Here is an 18,642-nt window from a genome sequence, read left to right on the forward strand (position 1 = left end):
AAACTGAGAGATCACGTGGCACTGCTTGTTCCAAGCAGCACAACTAGTTACTGATGTCACAAATACTGCTGCCCAGAATGTCCCCACTCTCAAATCAACAGTATTGTTTCTTATTCTCTCCAAACTTGGCACAGTGAGGCACAGGGATTGAGAACAATGCAAGAAAATGTACCATTATTTTCTGTCTTAGTAATGACAGAAACAGGGAGATATTTTTGTTCATGGTTGATATGGAGACTTGGCATATATAATAACATTTATCCAAGAGTTCAATACCCAAAAAGTGTTGGTCTGTTAGCATAGATGAAATTTCATTAAAATCTCAGACATAGATACAGCTATGTGTACCTTTGGAAATATTGGGTATATTTCCAAATAATGGAAAAGATCTATTGTTTTCTCAAACCTAAGAATAAAAAAAGACCTCCACTGAAGGTCGTGTCGTGCTATTGTATTGATTCTATTTCAGGTAAAGTGAAAGTAAATCAACTTCATTTAATTGAAGAAAAAAGCTATCATGGAAATATGACTGGCTTATTAACTGTAGATCTAAATTGCACACACCTGTGCGATCATTTCCTAGACAATTCTAATGAGATAAATTGTTTATGCTCAGATTGTACAAATTACAGAAAGGTGTTTGCAAAGACAGTAAAAAGCAAAAATCATGATTTAGAGTAAATTCACATTTCGATTTAAAAGAGTGGTTTTCACATTCAATGACTTGGATAATTGATGACGGGAAATAAATCCTTCCTTAACCCTTTCATCCCCATGAATGCAACCCTTTGTATTACTGTGCTGTAAAATGTAATGATTTGTTTTGAATTTTAAAATTCTACAAGGGGTGGTGGTAATATGTTTGGAAATTTGGAAGGATGTTTCAGTTGGAGGGGGGTGCTCTAGAAAGCCCGTGCTGACACATGGGCCTCTATCCTGTGAAGTACCAGTCATAGGACAGGTCTATATAAAATGAAGTTTATTTGGGGTGTGAGAAAGAGGGTATGGGGAAGAAAGGGTACAGAAAGAGACAGGCAAGAAAAAGAAGGGAAGACGCCTGCTGGGAACATATGGAAAGATTGGCCAGGGGTTGGGGTGGGGAGACAGAGAGATACAGAGACAGGCCAGAGATAGAGAGAGGCAGATAGAGGCCACACAGTCTTAATATAGAAATCCAGGCTTGTACCTGGCTATTGGCAGGTTACTGTTGGGCGGAGCCAAGAAGAAATGCTAACAGGGGGCACCTAAGTTACTATAATTTAGCTTCCTCCCCACTTTTCAAACATAAATGATTCTACTCAAATTACATCCATGCCCAAGGCTGGACCCCCACCCCCACCACAGTGCAGGTAAATGTCAGGGTTGGGAGGCAGGAAGGGGGTGAGTGAACACCTTCATAGAAGAAAGAGGAGGGGGAATGGGCTAGAGGGGTTCATGGACAGGAAACCAGAAAAGGGGATAACATTTGAAATGTAAATAAAAATATCCAATAAAAATGTTAAAAATAATACATCAATGCATAAACCTCCTATCTCTTTGCAAATCCACATATCTTCTCACTATTCAGAAAAGCTTAGGGGAAGTGATATCTAGCTAAAAAAAGTTACAGTGAGCTCCATACTTAGTACGTGAAATTAAGCCTTTCTCCTTATGTGTTGTTTTCCTTTCAGATGCTGCTTTAGTGCTAGCAAACTGCCTAGGTCTCATGCATTATCGTAATTTTGTTTTGTTTTGTTTTGTTTGTTTTCTTAGTTTTCTCAAAGTTCTTGGTGTCTGTCATTAATTTTAGAAATCATACAATTAGCATGATTTCAAAGATCCCCTTGACTGAAGTTTCATTCTGGTATTTCAAATAGAATATACGAGTGATAACTGGGCAATTCTTTCATGTGCTATTTTGTCTGTTTGGCTTTGTCTTTAGCTGTGGTTGTTATTTGTGTTCTATTTTAGTTGTCTCTGAGTATAGAATTTTTAAGTGTCTACTACTGTTCCTTCGAGACTATTGATTCTCATACTTCACCTATCAACAAGAAGTTAGTAGCACGTTCTTATCTTTTACAGACTTTAATGAGATTCATCATTGTTTTTACATTTTCTGCCTGATACCTTTAATGTTTATTCCCACATGATTCTGTGGGAATTTCACATAATGTACCCAGATGACATTTACTTCCCAATCCTTCATGCTCACCCCTTCCTTGTGACTATCCCCAAATGGTAAAAATAAGAGTAATTTTAGTAAGTCCAATTGCTATTATCTATATTCTTGCTTGGAGCATGGTCAAATTCTCAGTATCTTGTATCTTAAATAGATCTGAGTCTTTTACCTATCATACTTCTGCCAGATGCCTTCAGTTGTCAAGAATTATTCTCCATCATCCCCATCATACTATTTAAGAGGTCTCTTAAGTGACTTCCTGTTTAGGATGTTACTTTTGAGGGGGGTTGTTAGTTGTTTTCTCAGAAGCCTTCCCTGTCTCTACCTATCAGTTATGTGTCTACTATCACAACAAAAGTAGCCTCTTTGCTCTTCATAGTCAGTGACAGCACAGATCCTGGGTCTCCACATGGTTTTTGGCAACAGAACAGACCACAAACACAGCTCCTGGCTGTGAAAATGCTCAGTTTTATTATATATAACATTCATCATAATTCCTGTTTGGCTTATCAGATAAACTTTTGCCTCATTTTTCAATGTGTCATATTTTTTGAGAACTCAATACACATAGAACATGAATAGCTAAGATTTAGATAAGTAATAGTTTATTGTAAGAATATTTTTAACTGGTTAGGAGTCAAGGTAAATTTAATATTTACCATATTGTCATATGTCTGATTTTTCACATTGGTGTTAATACCTTTGTTGGTGGTGGTTTTGCCTGTAATTCTGGGCTTCCTTAAATAGTGTTCTCCTGATATAGGAGTTATTTCCAGTGCCAATAATAATTATTGTGGTCAGATTTCCCATGTTGTGGTGATAAGGTACAGAGGAAGTGAAACAAACCGCAGTTTATGCTTACGTTAATATGGGATGTCTCTGTTCAAGGTTCTTATAAATCTTCCTTAGCTCTCTTCCTTTCTTCTTTAGTAGGACAAGATGGAAGGACAAGTGCCTTACTTGATGAAGTAAGGCACTGGAGACAATTCCAACAATAAGATAAATTATGAAAGAGAACAATACAAAAATCCCTTAACATCAAGAATCGTCAAAATTGATTCATATATTTATGTATGTTAGACATTTGCCACATCAGAGTAAGCAACCAATTGCTCACTTAATTCATCAACTAAATGATTTACAAAATCAATATACTTTCGCTCTCATTGGTTAATCAGGACTTGCCCTTTATACCCTCTGTTTTTTGTCTTAAAAGCTTCTGTAAAGTAAGGTTCATAGGAATAAAAACAACTGTGTTCTGAAAGGTCATGTATATATATACACCAAAAAATACAAACTCGTGAGTCAAAACTACACTTTACACAGTAAACCAACTGGATGATTAATTTAATAAATACAGTTACAAATAAATTATACAATAGTCATGGCAGTGTATATGGATATACTCCTCTGAGTTAACAGATTTTTGATAGATACATCTAATTCTACGGTAGCCACTCCTCAAGGCCGATGCAATGACGTTCACTGTATTACCAAAGATTCCTCTAACGTATTTGCTCTTCTGACCTTCCCTTTTTAAGGTCAGTTTTCTTAATTCTCCACTGAGTACTGTGAAGATAAAAAAAATAACATTAACAAATATAATCCTTGAATCACATTGAATGGTAAGTAAAAATGGTTGATTTTAGTTAGCAATTTGATCATTAAGAAACAGCTAGAATATCTGCAAGATCTACTTCTGAAAGTAAGTGTGAGAGCATTTCTAGAGTTGTGTATCTGAGAGGGCACATGTTCCTTTGAATGTTGGTAATACAAACCCATGAATTCAGGTCCTTGATTGAATAACAAAGTAAAAACAGAGACCAACACCTACTTGCTAGTCTTCTTATCTAGGTGCTTTCTGATACTTGGAGATGTGATTAAAGAGCTTCATGCTCCCATCCCGACAGCCACAAGACACTCCCACAAACATGCCTTCCCTGTCATAATGGGCTGGCATATCCTTAAACTGTGAGCCCAAACAAATCCCACCTTCACAAATTCACTTCCTGTCAGATATTCAGTCATTAGAATGGGAAAAGCAACCTACATGTTCAATATATTGTTAGAAATCAGAATCCAAGAATATTCTTTCTCATTTATTTTTCATTCTGGCTAAAATCCTATCTCCTCATAATGAATAAACTAACCATTATGGTTAGAAATTCATATTTTGGCACCATTTCTAAGTATTCATGATATTTCCTATTCTTTTCCTTTTCGATCTGAAATACACAGTGATAAGTACTTAAAGGTTGTGTATTTTTATCTTTGTGTATATGTTTGTTATATGCACAATATGGATACATGTGTGTGTGCTTTACCTCTTTTTGGGTACTGAGAATTCAAACTCAGGACTTCATATTTGAAAAGCAGACACCATAGAGTCTGATTCTCCTATTAAAATCTTATATGAAACATAGTGTGGAAACAACCCACGAAGCCATGAGTTCTAGTTCCAACACAGAAAATTCAAAATGGGAATGACAAAGAATAAACATGTTTAATTTTATCTATGAAGATCTGTGTCCTTTATAAGGATGAGCTTTATGTGTTTTTGTATAATGAGTTTCTAGTTTGCTCTCTGGAAAGAGATGGCACGCAGGGGTTAAATGTACACCGTCTATTTTTTGATGGCCAAGCATCCTTTCCTCTTACAAATCATTGTTTTTGCATCCCCTTCCTGCATGCATAAGCTCAGGAAGTGATAAAGTTTTCACAGTTGCTGATGGATCTCTCTGCAGCCCATGCCAAGTTGTTTCCTGGTGTGGAACACAATGGATAAGGAAATGTGGCACGTGACCAGAAAATTCCTATTCTTTTAAATAGACTTTCTCCCGCTGGTAGTTCTAAGCAGAAATGTTGAGTGCTGTAAAATATTTCTTCACAATGATGGATGGCCTTGCAGGTGTTCAGATAGTTATCTAGTTGCATAGTTTTCTTATTACTATAACACTTTTTTTTCTTTTTTTAATTGATCATTTTATTTGTTGACATTTCAAATAATATCTCCTCTTACTTGTTGCCCTCCATAACCTCTCCATTCCACACATCCCCTTTGCCTCTATGAGGGTGCTCTCCCACTCCCTCACCAACTCCTGTCTCACTGCTCTAGCATCCCTCTGGATGAGGGATCAAGCCTCCACAGTACCTCCCCTCCCGTTGATGCCAGATAAGGCCATTCTCAGCTATATATGTAGCTGGGACTATGAATTCCTCTGTGTATACACTTTGGTTGGAGTTTTAGTCCCTGGGAGTTCTGGGCAGTCCAGTTGGTTAGTTAATATTGTTCATTTCTAGTGATAACATTGACGTTCACAAATTAGAAACTGTTGATTTTAAACATTTGAAGAGAAGATATAGTGCTCCTGCCGTCTATCCTCCCATCTTCATCAGACCTGCTGAACCTGAAAAGGTAAGCTTCCTTTTCCCCACCCATGCTCACTGCTTGCTGAGATCTCTGGGGCAAGCAGAGCTGCCCTGGGAGGACCGCCATTACCCTGCCACCTCTCTTCTCACCTTCATCAGAACTACTGAGCCTGAACCATACAGACCTGCAGATCCAGAACCAGATAATCCAAGGATACCCATTATAGGCCTGCCATACCAGCACCATAGAGGTTAACCCCCTCCCGATGCCTATTACAACAGAAACATCCAGGGACCAAAGCAATCCAGATGATGAAAGGTCCTCAAAAGAACACATTCAACAAAAGCCAGGGCAATATGACAGCTTCAGAGCCCAGCTACCCTTCTACAGCAAGCCCTGGACATTCTAACATAGTGGAGGCAGAAGAAAAGGACCTTAAATCTAATCTTATAAAGATAACAGAGGCCTTTAAAAAGAGGAAATGAATAGATTCCTTAAAGAAATACAGGAAAATACAATTAAACAAGTGAGGGAAATAAATAAATAAAACTGTTCAAAACCTGAAAGAGGAAGTAGGAGCAATAAAGAAAACACAAACTGAGGGAATCCTGGAGATGGGAAACCTAGGGAAGAGAGCAGGAACAACAGATATGAGTATCGCCAATAGAATACAGGAGCTAGAAGAGAAAAATCACAGGTGTAGAAGCTACAATAGAGGAAATTGATCGGCCAAAGAAAATGCTAAATCTAAAAAATTCCTGACATAAGACTTTCAGTAAATCTTGGATACCATGAAAAGATATAACCTCAGAATAATTGGAAGAGAAAGGGAAGAGTCCCACTTCCAAGGCCCAGAAAATATTTTCAACAAAATCATGGAAGAAAACTTTCCCAATCTAAACAAAGAGATGCCTGTAAATATACAAAAAGCTTATAGAACACCAATTAGACTGGACGAGGAAAGAAAATCCTCCTGTCACATTATAATTAAAACTCAAAATCTATATAACAAAGAAAATATTAAAAGCAGCAAGGTTAAAAGGGCAAGCGATATACAAAGGCAGACCTATCAGAATTACATCTAACTTATCAAAAGAGACTCTAAAAGCTAGAAGTGTCTGGACAGATGCCTTGCAACCTCTAAAAAAGTACGGATGCCAATCTAGACTATTATAACCAACAAAACTCTCAGTCACCACAGATGAAGAAAACAAGATATTTCAAGACAAATTCCAATTCAAACAATATCTAAGCTTTGCGCAGTGGCAGTATTGTAGCCAATGAGGTTTATCTGAGGCGCGATTATTGCTAATTGAAAACTTTTCTCAAACAATATCTATCCACAAAACCAGTCCTACAGAAAATAACAGAAGGAAAAGTTCCAACCAAAAGGGAAGCACACACAAACACACACTAATATACACACACACTAACACCACCAACATAAAAGTTACAGGAAATAACAATCACTGTTATTTACTATAACACTTTAAAAGCTCAAATTGAAACCTAATCCCCCAAATTTGTGAAAACGCTTTCCACAACAGAATACAAAAAACATTTGAGTAGGAAAGATTTGATGTAATAGGAAATCAAAAATGTCTCAATATAATTCATATGAACTTTATCGTATTTAAAGTGTTTGTCTACACCCTTATTAATGGGGTTTTAAAGGTAATGAATCACAGATTTCTTAATAAAGTGTATTAATCTAATAAAGCTCTCATACTTTGTTTCTTAAATGTCCTTTCCAGAATGTTCTATTTTGTGTTCTTTGCATAAGACAAGCAAATGCCAAACATGAAATTGTTTTTCTCATCTTCATATCCAAATGTTTATTAATTCATGAAAGTAGTTTCCTCACTTCCAAATGTTCCACAGTTTCAAAATGTTTGGCTTAGGTAATATTTCTTCTGTTGCTATTATTGTTAACCAATAGTATGGAATTTTTTTTTCTGGGAACAGCATAATCAGCTAAGTCAGCATGCACATGACACCTAAAAACTTCACCCATGTTTCATAAGTGATCTTCAAAGTACAAAGACCATGTCATCACTTAACGGTACATTTCGCAACTCTGTCTGTGGCTTTGTTTCTTCTGCTTGTTTTCAGCTGTCAGGAAGATGACTAAGCACATACTGAGAGCAAGTATGTCCTGGCACACAGCAGGAGATTTGCAGTCAGACTGAATGAATAACGCGCAGCAAAACAAGCTCGAAACACAACCATCTCTTTAGTGTTCATTTCTACTCACTGTTTTGCTTTCTCGTTGGAGAAAAGCAGTAATAAAGTCTGTTACTAAACTAGCCATAGTTCCAGTGGGAAAGTTGAATTCAGAGTTTCATTGATAACAATAATATTAGTAACAATAATGATCTTTATGAAAAGGGATGAAACAAATGAGCAAGTAAGAAAATGTGAAAAGAAGAACAAAAACATCCTTTAAAATAAACATTGGTCTTTTGAGATGTTTCTCAGTCTGTACATGGCTGTCTGTCACACACAAAACTCTGGACTCGATCTCCTTCACCCTCACAAATTGAGAGGTTGTGGTAATTCCAACACTCAGTAATTTGAGTCAGGAATGGCAGAAATTTGAAGTCATGCATGGCTAACCTATGATACATAAGACTCTGGAAAACAACAATAACAAAACAAACAAACAAAGAGAATTTAAGGAGGAAATGCTATGCAAATTGCATTCTACTAAATAAGTGAACTGACTTACTAGTCAGTTACCAGAAAATTCTAATATTCTATTGTTCTGTTCTAACTTCCACATTACAACAAATTATCTTTATCAGCATTGAATAATTCTAAATGGAAAAACTTTGGTAGATTAATAAAAATGAGAGACTTAAGGCTCTTATGCAGTGGTTGAAAAACAGACATTGGGAAGGAGACCAAGAAAGTTAGAGAGAGAAGAACATGGGATGTGTCTATGAGGCTTATTTTTATGATTCTCTTTGAGTTTTGTGAATGTGCGTGCATGTGTGTGTGTGTATGTGTGTGTATGTGTGTATGTGTGTGAGAGAGAGAGAGACAGAGACAGAGACAGAGACAGAGACATATATGTGTATATATGTATATATGTATATATATATAAGTGTGTGTGTTTTTGTATACACAGACACAGACACAGACCCACACAGATACACACACACACACACACACTCATATATATATATATGTATATATATATATACATATACATATATATATATATATATATATATATATCCTTTACTCAAATAGCACTAGTTTTGCTTAATAGCTATTTTATACCCGAATGATTAAACTTGTCAACAGACTATTGTTACAAAGTTACAGGGTAAACTATCTACATAAACAAAGAATTATTTTATTTTTCTCTTTTTTCTTTCACAAACAGTTACCCATTATAACGAGAAAAAGAAAAGAAAAAAAGCAAACAAACATTAAAATACATGTTGCTTAATTTTTTTCTAAAGAGACACATTACATGAAAAGCCCAGGAAAATATGAAAGAAGGTCTGGGATTACATAAAAATCTCAGCTGTTATAATAGTTTAAGACTGATTTCAGGGAAATAATATTAAACTATATGGTACATAATCTTCCTTTTTTATGTCTAAATAATTTCAATATATGATTACTTGCTTTGTTTTAAATTTGAAAACTTATTGAAATATTGTTTCAGACATGAATTTCTCAGTGCTATTAGTAAAATAAGCTGTTTTTCATAATTTATTTTAATAATCCCATTAGATTAAACCCTCAAAATCTTTGGACTGCTTCTCCATTACTCACAATTAGACAGGAGCTGGCTCACAATACTAAAAATAAGAAACAAATGAAAACAGAATAAAAGCAAAGCCTCTAGATTCACAAAGAAAATGTAATAATATTTCATAAAAGGACTACACCTGTTGGCTTCCTTATATGGTCATACGATAACTGTTATTTAACTTAATAGAAAAATCTTTAAATTTATCATAATCCCAGAAATAGAAAAATGAGTTTTCCTTGAAAATGAAGATAATTTTTGCAGTTTCTATCACTTCTACATTTACTCGGTTTTTCCTTAAACATTTCTCCATAGTTTATATTGCTCATGTTATAATATAATGTCTAGATTATTTTATATTTATACTATATTTATGGATTATAATTAAGTGTAACATTTATTAAAAGAGCAAAGAATTTTATTTCTTGTCTTCCATCCCCCTTAAAACATATTTATTATGTCTGAATATTCTCAGGATCAAGAAAACATTACAATAAAACACTATATGTTTTTGACACAGGAAATTGTAAAATGGTGTGTGTGTATATATATATATATACATATATATATATATATACATGTGTGTGTATGAGAAACAAGCAAGTTTACTACCATATCTACTTGTATGATTTTATGACCTGTAGTTAATATTTGTATTGAAATTGCCCTTTTCTACAAACATGACAATGATTTACACATTAATCTGGAGGATTCCAGGAAATTGTGTAACATTACTTCCTTTAGACCTTGGAATTTTATTATATCACAGTGGAAACTTGAGGACTTTGCTTCAATCCAAACTTCAAATCATTGAACACAAATGCAGTATTTATCAGGCATATATAAAATATTGATTTCTAAACTCTTTCCCAGTGCTAATTTCCACAGAGTGAAGGGAGATTAGACATCCGTTCACTAGGTAGATTGTGGTGATTTTAAAGACACGACAGTAGATCCTGAACATTGTTAATATGAAATATTGTGCACAATGCTGGTTCCACTGAGGAGAAACCCTGGCCCAAGCAAAGCAGAAAGGGAACACCTTCCTGAAGAATGACCCAGCAAGCCATAGATCAAACTGCAGAGCTCTGTCTGTTTATCACACATTTTAACTTTATTTTGGTTTGCTGACATTTGGAGTGACTCTGATTGGTCTGGAATTAGCCTTCTTATCCTGTGAAACATCTGTACTGTATTGTTCCAAAGGATTAGCTGCCCTCTGGGGATTCTGTGAAGTCAGGACAATGGAGGTCATTAAAGGTGCAAACATTTATTTTCCGGCCTTTTATTCAGCAGGGAAAGCCAGGCAGAGCATGGATTTTTTTCTTTCTCTTTTTATCTTTTTAATCCAGAGCTTAGCATTCTTAAAACCAAACAGCAGCAAACCCAGCTACACTTGTTACAGTGGAATTGATGACTTTCGGAATTTGGAATTATTTACAGGTCAAAGTAGAGGAGGTATGAAATTGTGAGATTCTGTGACAATGAAGGGGGTTAAAAGCAAATGAGATAGAATCTGTCAAAGGCAGAGATTGTCACATGAATATGAGAACCGCTAGAGTACTACTGCTGTAGGTGGAATTTCTAATTTAAATATTTCCTTCACTGATTTCCCCAGTTAGAATAAACTGTGTTTCTGATGCTGTGTTTTCCAAAATTCCATCAAAGGTTTTATTTACTAATCTCATGGGAGCACAGCCACAGTTAAACTGTGATGTTTAAACTGGAGACATGGCTCAGTCGTTCAAAACACTGCCTGCTCTTCCAGATACCTGGACCATGGACACACAAACAAGCATCACAAATGAAAAGAAAATATTTATAAATCGCATAGATGCTAAATTAGACTCTGCAAAGTGTACTCAGAACTCATAAGGGGAGTGAATATTCCAACTTAAAGAGACAACATATAGAGCTGTTTCTTATAGATACTAAATCGCAGCTCCAGATATCAGATGGATTAAACAGGAGACATTTGCTACTTACTGTTTTACAAGTACTAAGTCCAAAATCAAGGTGTCAAGAGGACCACCATCTTACTGAATACTATATGTAGTTCCCCGCCTTGCCTCTTTTTACCTAGGAATGTCATATGGATGCTGTCCATCCTTGGTATTTTTAGGTTGTGGAAAATCCTTTTCTCGCCATATTTGTGGTTTCCTGTTGCAAATGTCTCTGACACCATTTTTGTTAAGGACTCTTCTTTTTCACTCTGACCATTCTTAACTTGATTATATTCCCTAAACACCTATGTATTGTAGGTCACATTTGTAGGTCCCAGAGGGGTAGGTCATAAAAAGTGTTTGTAATTTCAGTTACACACAAAATCAGAGGAGAATGTTCCAAATGATTAAACTTTAGATTGCATTATTACAATGAGAATTGCATTTGGAAGTCAATATTTGTCCATTTCAGTAAATACACCAAAAGTAGTAGGCAAGCACACATTTTGGTTAGCCTGTGGAGAAAGTTAAAAGTAAATATTCCCTTAAAAAGAGAAAATACTTGAAGTTGTAACTTTTATAAAGAATTTAACACTCTTACTGTATAAGCGAGTCATTCAGTAATTAAGCACTTAGCTATCTATGTGTAAGTAATACAAACTATAGTCCCATAGGACCTTACACCTGAATACTCATAGCAGCATTGTACACAGTTGAGAAAAACTAAAAAAATATGTAATATCTATTCAATGAATTGATAAACAAAGGACAATTTGCAGCAATGCCATTCAGAAATAAAATGAAATTCATTACTGCAAGAACCTATTTTAAGGATATATATCCTAAGTGAACAGATTTGATTAAAAATTCAATGTTATGTAGATTAATTGGAAGGAAAATTCCAGATAAAACAAATCTTTAAAGAAAGATTAAATAGTGGTTACCAGCGACTAATGAGATATTACCGACTAAATGGAAAATAAAACAGAAGGAATAGAAATGCTCTAGATCTCACCGAAAATATTTTGATTGACATTATACAGGAGGCTAAAAAAATAAGAATTATTGTAATATTCACATGACTTTTGCCTTTTATATAACTTTAATAGTTTGAGCAACAATTTCATACAAGAATCAATGAATTCAATTTCTGAATAAGTAAATTGGGATAATAAAAGGTTAACGATATGGATTACATGCAGAAGAAAATAAAATAAAAATATGATGGATCATTGAAATTGAAATGAGAAAGAAAACTCAGCCCAGACAGCAAAACTAAAAGTTTATCCTTTGAAAAGACCAATAACATAATGAACTCAACAAATATTTGAGGAAAAAAAGAAAGAAATGTAGTGTTGCATCACTAAAAATTTTAAAGACCTAAGCAATAAGCATCACAAGAAATATTTGGCTTCTACCACTCTTTAGAATTCTTGAAAACACATCTTAAAAAGCAAAAAGCAATCAGAAGTCCCAGGATGAGTATAGCTGTTAAAGAAATTGAATTCATCCTGTGAGCAAACAGTACTTATATGACAAGCACAAATCCAGTCAACGTTTAAGAAAGAAATAATACACTTATGCTTACAGGATCATGAAGAAAACTTCACATTTAATAATATCTTCCTTCTTGTTTTGACATTACAATATTCTCCTGTGCATACAGTATTTAAAAGGACTTGAAAATAAATGTAAGATCAAAATTAAGTCATTTGCATATTATTTCTGAGATTTTGCTTACATTAACAGAACTAAAATTTTAATGTGTATATGTACATTGTGCATATGTGATATGTGTACATGTGTGTGCCTGTGTTTCTGTGTGTGTGCCTGTGTGTCTATCTATCTATCTATCTATCTATCTATCTATCTATCTATCTATCTATCTATCTATATCTATATATATATATATGTATATGTGTGTGACTGTGCCTGGCTGTGTGTGTGCGTGTGCGTGTGTGTGTGTGTGTGTGTGTGTGTGTGTATGTGTGTGCATGTGTGTCATGTGTGTACTGGAGCAAGCAATTACAAGTACAGGACAACAATGGACTTGGACTTGTATCTCTTCCTATCATTCTCTGCCTTATATTTATAGACAACATATCTCAGTGAACCTTGAACTTACAATTTTGTGTAGATAGTTTGTCCATTAATCTCTGAGGATCCTTTTCTTTCTGACTGAAACTCTAGGGTATAAGCATATTCCAGCATGCCAGGAATTTACATGACTCTGTATATCCAAACTGATGTCTTTACGCTTGTTCCCTTCCCCTGGCATGGGCACTAGGTAGGAAAGCTCTCCAGTGGTCTATCTGACTGAGATGCAGTTTCTTATAATTAAATTACATTTCATATTGTAAGTATGACTCATGTATGCTGGGTCCAGCAGGGAAAGTCCTTTTGGATAAATGCTGAAAATGCATAATATTTTACTTGTCCTTAGTCTAGACTTTCTCTCATTTTCCCCTTAGGAGCTGAATGTAACTGAAATTACATTCTGTATAGAAAGAGACCACTCATGCTGAACTTAGCTCAACTCATTTAGAAGACATTATTGTAGCTTTAAAAATCTTTTCGTTTTGGTCGAGCCATGTCCTTCAACTTGGATTGCATTCATTCATCATATACTACTGTAGTTATCACAGTCCAATATATAGTGGTATTGGTGGGCACATCTGTAAACTAGCACTTGGGAGGATGAGGAGGAAGGAACATGTGCTTGGGCCTAACATGAGCTATATAGCAACAGCCTGCCTCGCACCCACCACACAGATATTATAAAGCTGACTCATAATTACATGATACTTTATGAGTTCATTATATATGTGTACAAAATTCTCAAAGTATAAGTAAACATATTCATTCCAGTGAACATGTTCAATCTGTTTGATCTCAGAAGCTAAATTAGGTTAGGCCTGTTGATACTTGGATGAGAGAGGTGTATAGCCCTGTCCTAGGGCATGGATGGTTGTGTTTGGCTTATGACCTCTCTTTATTCCTGCACCTTCCTTTGATATCCCACTGGCACTTTCCACCTTGTGACTATGTTGTGAGTGCTTTTGCACCCACTTCCTCAGAACATGTATAAAGCACACTCAGAACCACGTACAGTTACAGTCGATTGTCAGACATCCTCCTCAACCCGTTTCCAAGAGCAACCTCTCCTGAGCGCATCCCCATTTTCTCCAAATGAGTATAATCCATGCATTAATATAAGCTTTCTGGTTTGTTTTATAAACTAAGAGTAGAAATCATTTATTAAAGTATTTGACCTTAGTGTGTTTTGTTTGGTTGGTTTTGATTTAATGAAAAAAAGAATTTATACTATTCAGGTTGACCTAACACCCTAGTATACATGGTTGACCTTCTGATCTTCCAATGTTTACCTCTCTAGAGAACCAAGATGACAGTTGTGTGCAACCATATACTATTTATATAGTGTCGAGCTTGAAACTCAGGGCTTCATTCATGATAAGCAAACTCTCTACGAATTGATGCATATCACATCACCAGAAAGTCTGTTTTATATCCCAAATATAGTGTTGTATGTATTATTACATATCAAATAGCTTGTAGGTATAGTGCATGCTATTTCATTTAATCATCAACATAATATAGTAGGGTTGGTGTTGCCTGAGCCCTGAACTACTCACTGACTGACCCTACCTGCCCTTGGCAGTTGGAGGTGAGGTGGCACAGAGCCAATGACACAGGCTCCAGAAGCAGGTGAGCAGCAAGTTCCTCTGAGCACTACTGCAAGCTCCTTTAATACCCTTGTCTGAGCCCTGTGGTCCCAAGGAAGCATTTCTTCTAAACAGCAGCTCCTGGTTGGCTGGCACAGTTTGTACCAGCAATCCTTGGTCTCTCAGGCAGTCATCAATTAGGTATTCCTGCAGGAGATGATTTTTAAGGCTGTGCATCTGTCATTTACACAGGCAGCCTGCGGATCCTGCTACAGGTTAGTATTGCATTTGAAACCTGATGTTCTTTTAAATATTTTGAAAATTTAAACAATATTACCAAAGCTATAGAAACAGCATGTTCAGTCTTCTGAGGACATCTTTTTTAACTTCAGAGTCTACAGTTTTTTAAACAACCTCTGTGTTTTTTCTGTAATTGTTTTAAAATTTTTATAACATTTTGAAAATTGAATAAATGAGTACTATATCTATATCATTTCTCCCTTCCACCTCCCTCCTAACTCCTCTTGTATCCTGACCAAGTCCTTCTCTAATTCATGACTTTTTAATTATTATTTTTACATATATACACACAGAGACTGATGAATTTATTTAATTCTGCTGCATGAACATATGTGTAACTGGTTATTGCTTTCTGCTTATGATTGGATAACTTACCATGGGGTTAGTTCCTGAAGAAAAATGGTTCCTCCTTTCTTGGCATCCATTCAATACTGTCAGGATAGATACCATTCATCGGCTGTCCTAAATTAATATGGATAATTAGATACCTGAATTTAGTAAACCAGTTGATCTTAACTCTGGCTGCAATTTTATGTCATATGAGAAGCTTTAAAATATCATCCTGAGTAAGGTAACCCAATCACAAAAAAGCACACAAGGTATGCACTCACTAGTAAGTGGATATTAGCACAAAAGCTAAAATTATCAAAGATACAATTGACGGACCACATGAAGCTCAAGAAGGATTACCAAAGTGCACATGCTTCAATCCCTCTTACAAGGAGGAACAAAATTATTCATAGGAGGAGATAGGGAGACAACGTTTGGTGCAGAGACTGAAGGAATGGCCATTTAGAGCCTGCTCACCTGGGAATCCAGCCCATACATATACAGCCATCAAATCTAGACTCATATTGATGAAGCAAAGAAGTGCATGCTAACAGGAGCCTGATATACCTGTCTCCTGAGAGACTTAGCCAGAGCATGACAAATAGAGAGGCGAATGCTAGCAGTAAACCATTGAACTGAGAACAGGGTAGCCACTGGAGGAGTTAGAGAAAGGATTGAAGGAGCTGAAGGGGATTGCAACCCCATAAGAAAAACTATACCAACCAACCAGAGTTCCCAGGAACTAAACCACTACCCAAAGAGTACACACGAACAGCCCCATGGTTTTAGCTGCATATGTAGCAGATGATGGCCTCGTTTGTCACCAAATGGGAGGAGAAGCCCTTGGTTCTGCCAAGGCTGGATAACCCAGTGTAGGGGAATGTCAGGGCAAGGAAGAGAGAAGGTGGGGAGGGGGAATACCCTGATAGAAAAAAGGGGAGGGAGATGAGATAAGGGGTTTATGGACCGGAAACAAGGAAAGGGAATAACACTTGAAATGTAAATAAAAATGTTCAATAAAAAATACAATAGGGGCTAGAGAGGTGGCTCAGTGGTTAAGAGCACTGACTGCTCTTCCAGGGTCCTGAGTTCAAATCCTAGCAACCACATGGTGGCTCACAACCATCTGTAATGAGACCTGATGCCCTCTTCTTGTGTGTCCGAAGACAGCTACAGTGTACTCATATGTAATGAATAAATAAATCTTTAAAAAAATGCAATAGGCTTGCCCCCAAATCATATAAAGTAAATTGAAATATTAGGCCATGTCAGATGTCTGTTTAGTATGCCAGGATGAAGTGAGGATTGAAAACCACATGATAAAACATATTGAAAAAGCATTACATCATTGAAGTTTGCAAGCCCATGTAACATGCTGCTGTACTTCTAATTACATGCTATCAAGGTTTCCATTTTAGAAACAAATCATTTTCTGGAAGGACATCGTTTATTTAATTATGTCCTGTGCTAATTATATTTGCAAATGCTAGCTAAATCTACTTAGATAAATATGTCAAATTATATTTTTTTTATAAATAGTGGGAAAGAGTACTGCAGTCATCAGAGAGGGAATTATCGGTAGCAGTGGGTTGTAATCATTGTTAGATAGTCTCAATTTAGAAATACTGCAGAAGAATTAAGTAATGAATTAACTAATTAAAAATGAAATGAAATGAAATTAAACGTTTAGTCCATAAACTTTCAGAAAGAATAATTAGAAGCAATGGAGGTAAATCAATTATGAAAATGAAAAACAAACTATATTAATTACTATTGATGAACGTAACCAAAAAGGTATTTTTATCTCAAATTACAAAGCAGGTCACTTTCTCTGGCACATCTTCTTTTACTCAGCACGATTCCTATGCTATCTGGCTAAAAACTGAAATTCCATCGTTTATGATAACATGAATTAACCTCACCGACACCATGCTAAATTATATATAAGACCTATGAAGATAAATGTATATTCACATATGTGGAGACTAGAAAAGTCAGATGGTAGAATAATTGTTGTCAGAGACTCAATAGAATTGAGAATGGGTAAAGAAAGGTGACCAATGAGAGGGCCAGCCAGTTAGAAAGCAAGACTCCCTGTGTTTTATCTTATAGGATATGTTATAACTGTATTGAAAAATTTAAAAATGAAGACTAATTTGAAGGGATTTATAACCACTTTTGGGAGAAAATGAAAAGTGGTCAAAAGGAACACATAGTTAGATGTGATGGTACTTCTAGATCTCATGTGTGTTCTCATAGTTATGCTGTTGTCATATAATAATTATTCAAAGGTTATATGCATTATCCGCAAATAAACAAATTAACAGAACATATTCTATCACTTCAAACTCCAAACAAAACTGCAATATTAAATTAGGTAATGTTAACCCACTATTAGGCAAAGCAGAGTTGTACATTTTCATTGCATGCCAACTAACATTGTACATTTGACTAATTTGCTCCTGTCACTTCTCTTACATTTGTTGGAAGCAGAAAGAAAACCAAAAGCATATTTAATGACAGGTTGCATTTTCCCACCCATGGACAGAAAAAGTAAGATATGGTGAATCTTTATTCAAAAAGTAAAAATTGTGAATGATCTATGAAGGTCCTTTGTGTGCCGCTGTTTGGAAAATCACCTTCTTGCTATTCATTGTATATTCAACACCTGTCATAACACCGTTGCACATAATCATTCAAACAAAGCATGTATTTTCTGATATTCGATTCCACACTTTTCAGGTAATTCAAGGTACTATTTGTCTCCATGTAAAAGAAATACAAGGATAAAGAGAAAGTAAAGATCTAGTTAATGTCTATTTTGAAATGATTTAGTTCACAACAACACTAATGTAGCTTTCTGCAGCTTTTGAGTCCCTTTGTGTGATATTTGATGTGGAAAACACATATATTCACTCTCACCCAACAAAAACACATATATACTGTCCTGTATTGCACATGAAGTAGAAAAAGAATGGCAGGGATTTCTATATAAAAAGTGGTGTAGACTACATCACAAGTCTTTCTGTACCTTTAGGTAATAGGGTTTTACAAGATCGTTATGCTAACTGTAGATGAAAGGAGAGACCAAA

The 18,642-nt window shown here is 35.5% G+C and overlaps 1 pseudogene; it reads left to right on the forward strand.

Annotated features, from left to right (window-relative positions):
- The first annotated feature begins 6,779 nt into the window (after positions 1-6,779).
- Positions 6,780-6,862, forward strand: LOC120093496 (U4 spliceosomal RNA; annotated as a pseudogene).
- Positions 6,863-18,642: the final 11,780 nt, after the last annotated feature.

Source organism: Rattus norvegicus, chromosome 6 (genome assembly GCF_036323735.1).
Source record: "Rattus norvegicus strain BN/NHsdMcwi chromosome 6, GRCr8, whole genome shotgun sequence".
NCBI lineage: Eukaryota > Metazoa > Chordata > Mammalia > Rodentia > Muridae > Rattus > Rattus norvegicus.